Below are 12,836 nucleotides of genomic sequence, written 5' to 3' on the forward strand. Positions count from 1 at the left end.
ACCAGGGAAGCCCAAGCAAACATCAAAACTTTTCTGAATGTCTACTGGTGTTTTTTAAGGGATATACTGGATGCTAATCAATAAACTAGAAATGAGCAATATTTATAAGAAGAAAACTAGAATTCTTCACTAAGGAACATAAAAGAACACTTGAATAAAATAAGAGACTATTATAAGAGATTCAATCATGTAAGGAGGTTGAATTTCTTAATTCAATCTGTCATTAAAATTTAATAATATCTCAGTCAAAATCTCCATCACAAAACAATTCTATATCTACTCTAAAATGTAAAGATATGAGAATTGGCATAATATGTGCATAAAATAAGAGTAATGATTGTGCAATTTCCCTCTAAGTACTAAAATATATTATAAAACTATAATATTAAACATTTTTAATGCCAAGTTTTATTTTTTAATTTGTAAATTAGACTACCTAGTCAACTACTGAAGTCTTTAGTGTCTAAAATTGTCAGGGTTTTTATTTAATTAGGTGGAATCTACAAAGTATACAGTCATATAATCTGCAAAGATTGAACAATTTACATTTTTCTATACAATTTTATAATTCATTTCTTTCTCTTATCAAATGAATTGGTTCATATTTTGAACCAATTTCAAAACTGGACAACCCAGTTTTGGAATTTTGTAGCTTACTTGCTTTTAATGTTTCTCCATTAAAATTCAGAGAATTGTTTGCTTTGTTTTGAAAAAGATATATTTCATTAGTCATCTGCCTCCTCTTAACTCCCCAGTTTTTTTGTATTTTTTTTAAAAATTTTAAACCAAACAATTTCTGAATTTTACTAAACACACCGATAGCATGTATGGAAAAAATACTTTTCTTTTGCTGAATTAATATGGTTCTAACTTTCCCCCCAAATGTGCAGTCCTGCTTACGGTATAGTTGCTCATCGTTTATTATTCTTTCGGTGACATTTCAGTTACATTTTTTCTAAACATGTTGCAGCTGTTTCTAGAAATGAGAGTTGTCCCTATTTATTGCCTTTTATCTCTGTTTGTGTCAGTATTAATGGCATACTTGTTTTATTAACAATCATTTAGAAGCCTTCTTTATTTTTTTAATATCCATGTGTTTCTAACTTTTAATGTTTTACAGAATTAATTTACCAAATCAACTGAATTCATTGCGAATAAGTGTTTGTTCAAATTTTTTGAAAACTGTACTTTTTTTCTAATGGCAAATGGTCTGTTTAGATTTTCTCTCAATTTTAGGCTAAGTTTCTTCAATTTATTTCTTATATAAATTAGCAATTTTTCCAGATTTTCAGATTAACATATAGGAAGTTTAATTAACACATAATTTAAAATTTTCTCCTCATAATGGATTGTTTCCAAACTATGACTGTTTTTGTATGTTTGCTTTATCATTTTTCATGAATCACCAAAAAAAAAAAAATCAGAGTACTAACCAACCTCATTTTTAATGAGAGTAAAAACAGATAAAGAATTAGAAGGAGAAAAAGTTGTTGAAACCTAGAAAATCTTAAAAAAAAAAAAAAGATTACTAGAAGAAACTACATGGAAATATAGCTGAAAGCATAACAAAGTTGATGTTTCTGAAAACAGGACTCAATAAAAACTGACTACATTTAATAGAAAAATTCTAAATTGCCCAGTTTTTATAAAGAAAAACAAAAGTTTCAAAGTGACTCACTCACATTAAAAGAACAAGACTCAGATGCTTTTATAGTTTTACTCTAAAAAATATATAAATATCAGATAACATATGGCTACTGACCTAATTCCAAAGCTATGAAGAACAAATAGACGTTCCATTTTCATATTATGTCAAAAGAATATGATTTCAAAGCATTCAAAAATAATGCAATAAGGAAGCACTATAAACAGATCTCAAGAATTAATACTGAAAGAAAAAACACATTAAATATCAGGAAATAAGATCTAACAAAATGTTAACTAAATAATCATTGCAATCTACTTAAGTGCTTAGTATGAATGCAGAGGTAATTTAAAATTAGGAAATATGTTGATTTAATTTAGTAAATTTTAAAAAAGAAGGAAAGCATATGATTTTGTACATAGAATACAAAGGAGAGCACTTAACAAGATACTTTCAGGATTAAAGCATTAAATAAAGCAAGAAATAATTAATACTTCATTAACATAATAAAATGTTTATATCTCAGCTCCAAAGCTAGTGTTTACTTACTGCAAAGGTACTTAAAGCATTCCATTAAAGTCATGTACAAGATGTGGTACTCACTACTATTTAACACTGTTTTGGAAGGATTAGACAAAATACTCTACAGTCAGCCTTCCATATCTATGGGTTCACATCTGCAAATTCCACCAACTGTAGATCAAAATGATTTGAAAAATCAATTCCATGAATTTCTACAGAATACAACTTGATTTGCCTTGGGCTGGCAATTATTTACATAGCATTTACATTGTTTTAGGCATCAAAAGCAATCTAAAAACGATTTAAAGTATAGAGGATGATGTATGCAGGTTATATGCAAATACTATGCCACTATATATAAGGAGACTTGAGCATCTGTGAATTCTGGAATGGTGGCCAAAGGGAGGAGTTGTTCTTGAGTATTGTTCAAGGAGTTTTCTTGAGTATTGTTCAAGGAGTATTCTCCCTTTAATACTGAGGCACAGCTATACTGGCAGATGAACTGACTATACATGTGGAAACCCCACAAGTAACAATTCTCTTTTTAATTTTGTAAAATAGCAAGATACAAAAAGGAAAGGAATGAATTATCTTCAGACAAATGTTAGTAATAAAATAATTTAAAAAGTACATTTCAATAGAAGAATAATGCATGGACATAAACCCTATCAAGAATCTCCCAATACACTCCTGAAATTCAAAAAAGGTAGATGTAAACAAATGTCGTTCCTCCCTAAGTTAATGTATAACTTCAATATGATTCTAATAATGCTGTTTGCTTTCTTTTTGGAGCTTAAAATATTGATTTTACTCAAATGAAAGAATAAACTAGCAAGAATAGTTAGCTAAGCACTTATAAAGAAGAGTGGTGTGTGTTCGTGTGTGTGTGTATGTGGTAGGGGGTGAAGTTAGTCACTCAGTCATGTCCAACTCGTTGCAGCCCCGTGGACTATACATGTGACCCCATGGACTATACAGTCCACGGAATTCTCCAGGCAAGAATACTGGAGTGGATAGCATTTCCCTTTTCCAGGGGGGTCTTCCCAACCCAGGGATCAAACCCAGGTTTCCAACATTACAGGTGGATTCTTTACCAGCTGAGCCACAAGGGAATCAGAAGAATACTGGAGTGAGTAGCCTATCCCTTCTCCAGGGGATTTTCCTGACCCAGGAATTGAAGCAGGATCTCTTCCATTGCAGGTGGAATTTTTTTTACCAACTGAGCTATGAGGGAAGACTGTCAAGGTGAGGGTAATCACACAACTATTCAAACATATCTACTTTAAAGACCCTATCAATAAATCATTGTGAGACTGGTACTTGAATTAGATAACAGTCTAACGAATAGGGCTTCCCTGGGGGCTCAGAAGGTAAAGAATCCACCTTCAATGCGGGAGACCTGGGTTCAATCCCTACAGGGAAGATTCCCTGTAGAAGGGAATGCTACCCACTCCAGTATTTTTGCTGGAGAATTCCAAGGACAGAGAAGCCTGGCGGGCTATCGTCCCTGGGGTTGCAGAGATGGACATGACTGAGCAACTTTCACTTTACTAATGGAATAGAAGAAATCTGGACATAGACCCAATGCATATAGGAATAGGGTAGGTCATTGCATCATGAGACGTCAAAAGAGTAAAGCTTCAGTTCAGTTCAGTCTCTCAGTCGTGTCTGACTCTTTGCAACCCCATGGAATGTAGCAGGCCAGTGGTCTTAATTCACTAAAATAAACGTGGTTACAATGTTTATTCGTTTTATAGGAATATTTTTCTGGTTAGTGTTCTTTATATGTCATTTTGCTTTCTTCCTTTCTTCTTTTCCTTTTTCTATACTTTTCTCTCTTTCTCAATACTTATGCACTATATTTATAAAGAATTCATGTGTGCTGCTTTTTATTTTTTTTAATTGAGGTACAGTTGCTTTACAACGTTGCGTTAGTTTCTGTTGTACAACAAAGTGAATCAGCTACGTGTATACATATATCCCCTCCCTCTCACCACCCTCTCCCTTCCGTCCATCTAGGTCACCACAGGGCACCAAGCTGAATTCCCTGCACTATACAGGAGGTTCCCATTAGCTATTTGCTTAACCCATGGCGGTGAACATGTGTCAATCCCAATCTTCCAATTCATCCTCCCCTCCCCACCGTGTCCATATATTCATTCCCTACCTCTGAGTATCTATTCCCTTCCTACAAATAGATTTGCTTTGCATGCGCGCTAAGTCACCTCAGTCGTGTCCGACTCTTTGCAATCTTATGGACTGTAAGCCCACCGACTTCTCTGCCCAAGAGATTCTCGAAGCAAGAATACTGGAGTAGGCTGCCAAGCCCTCCTCCAGGGGATCTTCCTGACCAAGGGATCAAACCCAGGTCTCTTGTGTCTCCTGAATTGGCAGATGGGTTCTTTACCATTAGGGCCAGTGCCACCTGGGAAGACCACAAATAGGTTTACTGAAAGACTGATGCTAAAGCTGAAATTCCAATACGTTGGTCACCTCATGCGATGAGTTGACTCACTGGAAAAGACTCTGATGCTGGGAGGGATTGGGGGCAAGAGGAGAAGGGGACGACAGAGAATGAGATGGCTGGATGACATCACCGACTCGATGGACATGAGTTTGAGTGAAATCCAGGAGTTGGTGATGGACAGAGAGGCCTGGCGTGCTGTGATTCATGGGTTCGCAAAGAGTCGGACACAACTGAGCAACTGAACTGAACTGAACTGATACCTATTTGTGGAATTTTCTAGATTCCATATACATGCATCAACATAAAATATTTGTTTTTCTCTTTCTGACTTGTCTTTTTGACGTCACTCTGTACAGACAGAGTCCCACCTGCATCTCCACAAATTATTCAATTTCATTCCTTTTCATAGCTGAGTAAGATTCCATTGTATATATGTACCATTTCTTCATTATCCATCCATCTGTTGATTGACATTTAAGTTGCTTCCATGTCCTGGCTATTGTAAATAGTGCTGTAATGAAGACTGGGGTGCATGTGTCTTTTTATTTTTTATTGGAGGCAAATTACCTTACATTAATATATTGGTTGGTTTTGCCATACATTGACATGAATCCGCACCAGGTGTACATGTGTTCCCTTTCTTGAGCCCCCCTCCCACCTCTCTCTTCCCCATATCCTCCCTCCAGGTCATCCCCGTGCACCAGCCCCAAGCATCCTGTATCATGAGTCGAACCTGGACTGGTGATTCATTTCACATATGATAATATACATGCTACAAGGCCATTCTCCCCAATCATCCCACCTTCACCCTCTCCCACAGAGTCCCAAAGACTGTTCTATATACCTATGTCTCTTTTGCAGTCTCGTATACAGGGTTAAGGTTACCATCTTTCTAAATCCCATATATATACGTTAGTACACTCTATTGATGTTTTTCTTTCTGGCTTACTTCACTCTGTATGCTGCTGCTGCTGCTAAGTCACTTCAGTCGTGTCCAACTCTGTGTGACCCCATAGACGGAAGCCCACCAGGCTCCCCTGTCCCTGGGATTCTACAGGCAAGAACACTGGAGTGGGTTGCCATTTCCTTCTCCAATGTGTGAAAGTGAAAAGTGAAAGTGAAGTCGCTCAGCCACGTCAGACTCGTAGCGACCCCATGGACTGCAACCCACCAGGCTCCCCCGTACATGAGATTTTCTAGGCAAGAGTACTGGAGTGGCTTGCCATTGCCTTCTCCATTCACTCTGTATAATAGGCTCCAATTTCATCCACCTCATTAGAACTGATTCAAATTTATTCTTTTTAACTGCTGAGTAATACTCCATTGTGTAAATGTACCATGATTTCTTATCCATTCATCTGCAGATAGACATCTAGGTTGCTTCCATGTCCTGGCTGTTATAAACAGTGCTGCAATGAACATTGGAGTACATGTGTCTCTTTCAATTCTGGTTTCCTTGATGTGTATGCCCAGGAGTGCGATTGCTGGATCAGATGGCAGTTCTATTTCCAGTTTTTTGAGGAATCTCCACACTGTTCTCCATAGTGGCTGTACTAGTTTGCATTCCCACCAACAGTGTACCAGGGTTCCCTTCTCTCCACACCCTCTCCAGCATTTATTGCTTGTAGACTTTTGGATAGCAGCCATTCTGACTGGTGTGAGATGGGACCTCATTGTGGTTTTGATTTGCATTTCTCTGATTATGAGTGATGTTGAGCATCTTTTCATGTGTTTGTTAGCCATCTGTGTGTCTTCTTTGGAGAAATGTCTGTTTAGTTCTTTGGCCCATTTTTTGATTGGGTCGTTTATTTTTCTGGAATTGAACTGCAGGTGTTGCTTGTATATTTTGGAGATTAATCCTTTATCAGTTGCTTCATTTGCTATTATTTTCTCCCATTCCGAAGGCTGTCTTTTCACCTTGCTTATAGTTTCCTTTGCTGTGCAGAAGCTTTTGATTTTAATTAGGTCCCATTTGTTTATTTTTGCTTTTATTTCCAATATTCTGGGAGGTGGGTCTTGGAGGATCCTGCTGTGATTGATGTCAGAGAGTGTTTTGCCTACATTCTCCTCTAGGAGTTTTATAGAATCTGGTCTTACATTTAGCTCTCTAACCATTTTGAGTTTATTTTGGTGTATGGTGTTAGGAAGTGTTCTAGTTTCATTCTTTTACAAGTGGCTGACCAGTTTTCCCAGCACCACTTGTTAAAGAGACTGCCTTTTGTCCATTTTATATTCTTGCCTCTTTTGTCAAAGATAAGGTGTCCATAGGTGCGTGGATTTATCTCTGGGCTTTCTATTTTGTCCCATTGATCTATATTTCTGTCTTTATGCCAGTACCATACAGTCTTGACTGTGGCTTTGTAGTAGAGCCTGAAGTCTGGCAGGTTAATTCCTCCAGTTCCATTCTTCTTCCTCAAGATTGTTTTGGCTATTCGAGGTTTTTTTGTATTTCCATACAAATTGTGAGATTATTTGTTCTAGTTCTGTGAAAAATATCGTTGGTAGCTTGATAGGGATTGCATTGAATGTATAAATTACTATTGGTAGTATACTCATTTTCACAATATTTATTCTTCCAATCCATGAACATGGTATATTTCTCCATCTATTAGTGTCCTCTTTGATTACTTTCACTAGTGTTCTCTTTGATTACTTTCACTAGTGTTTTATAGTTTTCTATGTACAAGTCTTTTGTTTCCTTAGGTAGATATATTCCTAAGTATTAATTCTTTTCTTTGCAACAGTGAATGGAATAGTTTCCTTAATTTCTCTTTCTATTTTCTCATTATTAGTGTATAGGAATGCAAGGGATTTCCGTGTGTTGATTTTATATCCTGAAACTTTACTGTATTCATTGATTAGCTCTAGTAGTTTTCTGGTAGAGTCTTTAGGGTTTTCTGTGTAGAGGATTATGTCATCAGCGAATAGTGAAAGTTTTACTTCGTCTTTTACAATTTGTGTTCCTTTTATGTCTTTTTCTGCTCTGATTGTTGTGGCCAAAACTTCCAGAACTATGTTGAATAGTAGTGGTGAGAGTGGGCACCCTTGTCTTGTTCCTGACTTTAGGGGAAATGCTTTAAGTTTTTTACCATTGAGGATGTTTGCTATGGGTTTGTCATATATAGCTTTTATTACGTTGGGATACGTCCCTTCTATTCCCACTTTCTGGAGGGTTTTTATCATAAATGGATGTTGAATTTTGTCGAAGGCTTTCTCTGCATCTATTGAGAGAATCATATGATTTTTATTTTTCAGTTTGTTAATGTGGTGTATTACGTTGATTGATTTGCGGATATTGAAGAATCCTTGCATTCCTGGGATAAAGCCCACTTGGTCATGATGTATGATCTTCTTAATATGCTGTTGGATTCTGATTGCTAGAATTTTGTTAAGTATTTTTGCATCTATGTTCATCAGTGATATTGGCCTGTAGTTTTCTTTTTTTGTGGGGTCTTTACCAGGTTTTGGGATTAGGGTGATGGTAGCCTCATAGAATGAGTTTGGAAGTTTCCCTTTCTCAGCAATTTTCTGGAAGAGTTTGAGTAGAATAGGTGTTAGCTCTTCTCTAAATTTTTGGAAGAATTCAGCTGTGAAGCAGTCTGGACCTGGGCTTTTGTTTGCTGGAAGATTTCTGATTACATCCTCTAGTTCTGTGCTTGTGATGGGTCTATTCAGATTTTCTATTTCTTCCTGGTTCAGTTTTGGCAAGGTGTACTTTTCTAGGAATTTGTCCATTTCTTCCAAGTTATTCATTTTCTTGCTATATAATTGCTGATAGTATTCTCTAATAATTCTTTGTATTTCTGTGCTGTCAGTTGTGATCTCTCCTTTTTCATTTCTAATTTTATTGACTTGGTTCTTCTCCCTTTGTTTCTTGATGAGTCTGGCCAGTGGTTTGTCAATTTTATTTACCTTCTCAAAGAACCAGTTTTGGCTTTGTTGATTTTTGCTATAGTCTCTTTTGTTTCTTTTGCATTTATCTCTGCCCTAATTTTTACAATTTCTTTCCTTCTACTAACCCTGGGGTTCTTCATTTCTTCCTTTTCTAGTTTCTTTAGATGTAGAGTTAGGTTATTTAGTTGACTTTTTTCTTGTTTCTTGAGGTGTGCCTGTACTGCTATGAACTTCCCCCTTAGCACTGCTTTTACAGTGTCCCAGAGGTTTTGGGTTGTTGTGTTTTCATTTTCATTCACTTCTATGCATATTTTGATTTCTCTTTTGATTTCTTCTATGATTTGTTCGTAATTCAGCAGCATGTTGTTCAGCCTCCATATGTGGCATTTTTAATAGTTTTTCTCCTGTAATTGAGCTCTAATCTTACTGCATTGTGGTCAGAAAAGATGCTTGGAATGATTTCAAGTTTTTTGAATTTACCAAGGCTAGATTTATGGCCAAGGATGGATCTATCCTGGAAAAGGTTCCGTGTGAACTTGAGAAAAAGGTGAAATTCATTGTTTTGGGGTGAAATGTCCTATAGAGATCTATTAGGTCTAACTGGTCTATTGTATCATTTAAAGGTTGTGTTTCCTTTTTAATTTTCTGTTTAGTTGATCTATCCATAGTTGTGAGTGGGGTATTAAAGTCTCCCACTATTACTGTGTTATTGTTAATTTCCCCTTTCATACTTGTTGGTAATTGTCTTACATATTGCGGTGCTCCTATGTTGGGTGCATAAATATTTATAATTGTTATATCTTCTTCTTGGCTTGATCCTTTGATCATTATGTAGTTTTCTTCTTTGTCTCTTTCCACAGCCTTTGTTTTAAAATCTATTTTATCTGATATGAGTATTGCTACTCCTGCTTTCTTTTGGTCTCTATTTGCATAGAATATCTTTTTCCAGCCCTTCACTTTCAGTCTGTATGTGTCCCTCGTTTTGAGGTGGGTCTCTTGTAGACAACATATATGGGGGTCTTGTTTTTGTATCCATTCAGCCAGCCTTTGTCTTTTGGTTGGGGCATTCAACCCATTTACGTTTAAGGTAATTATTGATAAGTATGATCCCATTGCCATTTTCTTTATTGTTTTGGGTTCGAGTTTATACACCCTTTCTGTGTTTCCTGTCTAGAGAAGATCCTTTAGTATTTGTTGGAGAGCTGGTTTGGTGATGCTGAATTCTCTCAGCTTTTGCTTGTCTGTAAAGCTTTTGATTTCTCCTTCATATTTGAATGAGATCCTTCCTGGGTATAGTAATCTGGGCTGTAGGTTACTTTCTTTCATCACTTTAAGTATGTCTTGCCATTCCCTCCTGGCCTGAAGAGTTTCTGCTGAAAGATCAGTTGTTATCCTTATGGGGATCCCCTTGTGTGTTATTTGTTGTTTTTCCCTTGCTTCTTTTAATATTTGTTCTTTGTGTTTGATCTTTGTAACTTTGATTAATATGTGCCTTGGATTTATCCTGTTTGGGACTCTCTGTGTTTCTTGGACTTGGGTGATTATTTCCTTCCCCATTTTAGGGAAATTTTCAACTATTATCTCCTCAAATATTCTCTCATGGTCTTTCTTTATGTCTTCTTCTTCTGGGACTCCTATGATTCGAATGTTGGGGCGTTTAATATTGTCCCATATGTCTCTAATATTGTCCTCATTTCTTTTAATTCTTTTTGCTTTTTCCATCTCTGTTTCATTTATTTTTACAGTTCTATCTTCTAGCTCACTTATCCTGTCTTCTGACTCCGTTATTCTACTGTTTGTTCCCTCGAGAGTGTTTCTGATCTCATCTATTGCATTATTCATTATATATTGACTCTTTTTATTTCCTCTAATTCCTTATTAAACATTTCTTGCATCCTCTCAATCCTTTTCTCCAGTTTATTTATCTGTAACTCCATATTGCTTTCCAGATTTTGAATCATTTTCACAACTAAAATTTGAAATTCTTTATCGGGTAGGTTCCCTATATCTTCCTCTTTTGTTTGTGTTGGTGGGCGTTTATCCTGTTCCTTTACTTCCTGGGTATTTCTCTGCCTCTTCATCTTGCTTGTATTGCTGTGTTCGGGGTGGCCTTTCCATCTTCTGGCAGTTTGTGGAGTTCTCTTTATTATGTAGTTACCTCATTGTGTGTGGGGTTGGATGGGTGACTTGTCAAAGTTCCCTGGTTAGGGAAGCTTGTGTCAATGTTCTGGTGGATGGAGCTGGATTTCTTCTCTCTGGAGTGCAATGAAGTGTCCAGTAATGAGTTTGAGATGTCAGTGGGTTTGGAGTGGCTTTGGGTAGACTGTATATTGAAGCTCAGTGCTATTCTCCTGTGTTGCTGGATAGTTTGCATAGTATGTCTTTCACTGAAACTTGTTGACCCTTGGGTGGTGCCTGGTTTCAGTGTATGTATGGAGGCATTTGATAAGTACCTATCAATTAATGTTCTCTGGAACAGGAAATCTCTGGTGTTCTCAGGATTTGGACTTAAGCCTCTGCCTCTGTTTTTCAGTCTTATTCTTGCAGTAGGCTCAAGGCTTCTCCCTCTGTTACTTCCAAGGCAGTTCCTTCTGTTGAAAAAGCTCTTCTGTTTTCTGGTCTCCTCAGTGCCTAATTCCCGTCCTGACACCAGGATGCGGTGGTGGACACATTTTTTTCCCCCCTGCTCACCTGTTCAGTCCTGCTGTGGGGAGGAAGGAACGCAGCTAACAAATATCCCTGGCATTTGTGGGGAGTGCTCGCAGTGTCTCGGCTACACTGGAATGCTCCCGCTCGAGGCGTGTGTGCTTACACTGTTTATGCTGCTTAAGCTCTAGGTTGCTCTGCCGGGAGCTGTCCGTGGCCGGCTCTGGGTTGCATGCACTTCCCAGGTCTGAGTGGCTCAGGTTCAGGTCCTCGGGTACTCCACAAAGGCACAGACTTGGCTGGGCCTGCGTTTTGTGCCTTCCCCGGTCCGAGCAGCTCAGGTGACCAGGTGTTTGGCGAGCGTGGTCGCTGCGACTTATCGCCTTCCCGGTCCCTGCCACTCAGTTTTCTGGGAGTACAACTGGCTCACTTTCTCAGGTGGATATCGACCGGCCCGAACCCAAGAAGTCCTGGCCAGCAAGGAAGCCTGCCTGCAGCTTGGCACGGGAAGCCTCTCTGGGGCCGCGGCTGCCCCTTCCAGGGCTGGCCGCCCTCCCTGCCCGCGTCGGCGGGGGCTGGGGGATGGGCCGCCCGCTGCTGGCTCACTCTGCTCAGGGCCCTGTTCTGTGGGCGGGGCTGGCGAAGTCCTGGGTTGGGGCTTTTCACAGGCTTTTCATAACCTTTTCACTTTTTAGCTGCAGTGTCTGCTTTGCTATTTTAAGTTCACGCCCTCAGTTTGCTCTGGAGCATTCAAGCCCGGTTCTCCCTCTAAGCGCTGCTGCCTGCGCCTTCCTGCCTAGTCCCCGCCTGCTAGTGCAGGGTGCAGGTGTCTGCGCCGCTTCTCCGCTGAGAGTTTCCTCTGGACACTTAGTCCGTGAGTTTTAATTATTTAAGTCTTTTGTCTCCCAGTTATGTGGCCCTCTGAGGTTCCACTCAGCAGTGTTTCCAGGTGTTTGGAAAATTCTCTTTTTTTTTTTCTTTTTAAGCCTCCCTTCCCTGGAGGGAACTCTGTCCCTCCCTCTTTTGTCTCTCTTTTTATCTTTTAAAATAAGAGCTTCCCTGGTGGCTCAGATTGTAAAGCCTCTGCCTGCAATGCAGGAGACCCGGGTTCGACCCCTGGGTTGGGAAGATCTCCTGGAGAAGGAAATGGCAACCCACTCCAGTACTCTTGCCTGGAGAGTCCCACGGACAGAGGAGCCTGGTAGGCTACAGTCCATGGGGTCGCAAAGAGTCAGACACGACTGAGTGACTTCACTTTCACTTCACTTTCCTGGGACGGAGCTCCGTCCCTCCCTCTTTTGTCTCTCTTTTTATCTTTTATACTATTTCCTACCTCCTTTTGAAGACTATGGGCTGCTTTTCTGAGTTCCTGATGTCCTCTGCCGGTATTCAGAAGTTGTTTTGTGGGATTTACTCAGCGTTCAAATGTTCTTTTGCTGATTTTGTGGGGGAGAAAGTGGTCGCCCCGTCCTATTCCTTCGCCATCTTCACAAGTCCATGTGTCTTTTTAAATTATGGTTTTCTCAGAGTATATATTCCCAGTAGTGGGATTGCTGGGTCATATGGTATTTCTATTTTTAGTTTTTTAAGAAATCTCCATACAGTTCTCCATGGTGGCTATATCCATCTACATTCCCACCAATAGTGCAGAAAGACTCCCTT

The sequence above is a fragment of the Moschus berezovskii genome, chromosome 8 (assembly GCF_049115385.1).
Source record: "Moschus berezovskii isolate FMDL1 chromosome 8, NW_MosBer_1.0, whole genome shotgun sequence".
NCBI lineage: Eukaryota > Metazoa > Chordata > Mammalia > Artiodactyla > Moschidae > Moschus > Moschus berezovskii.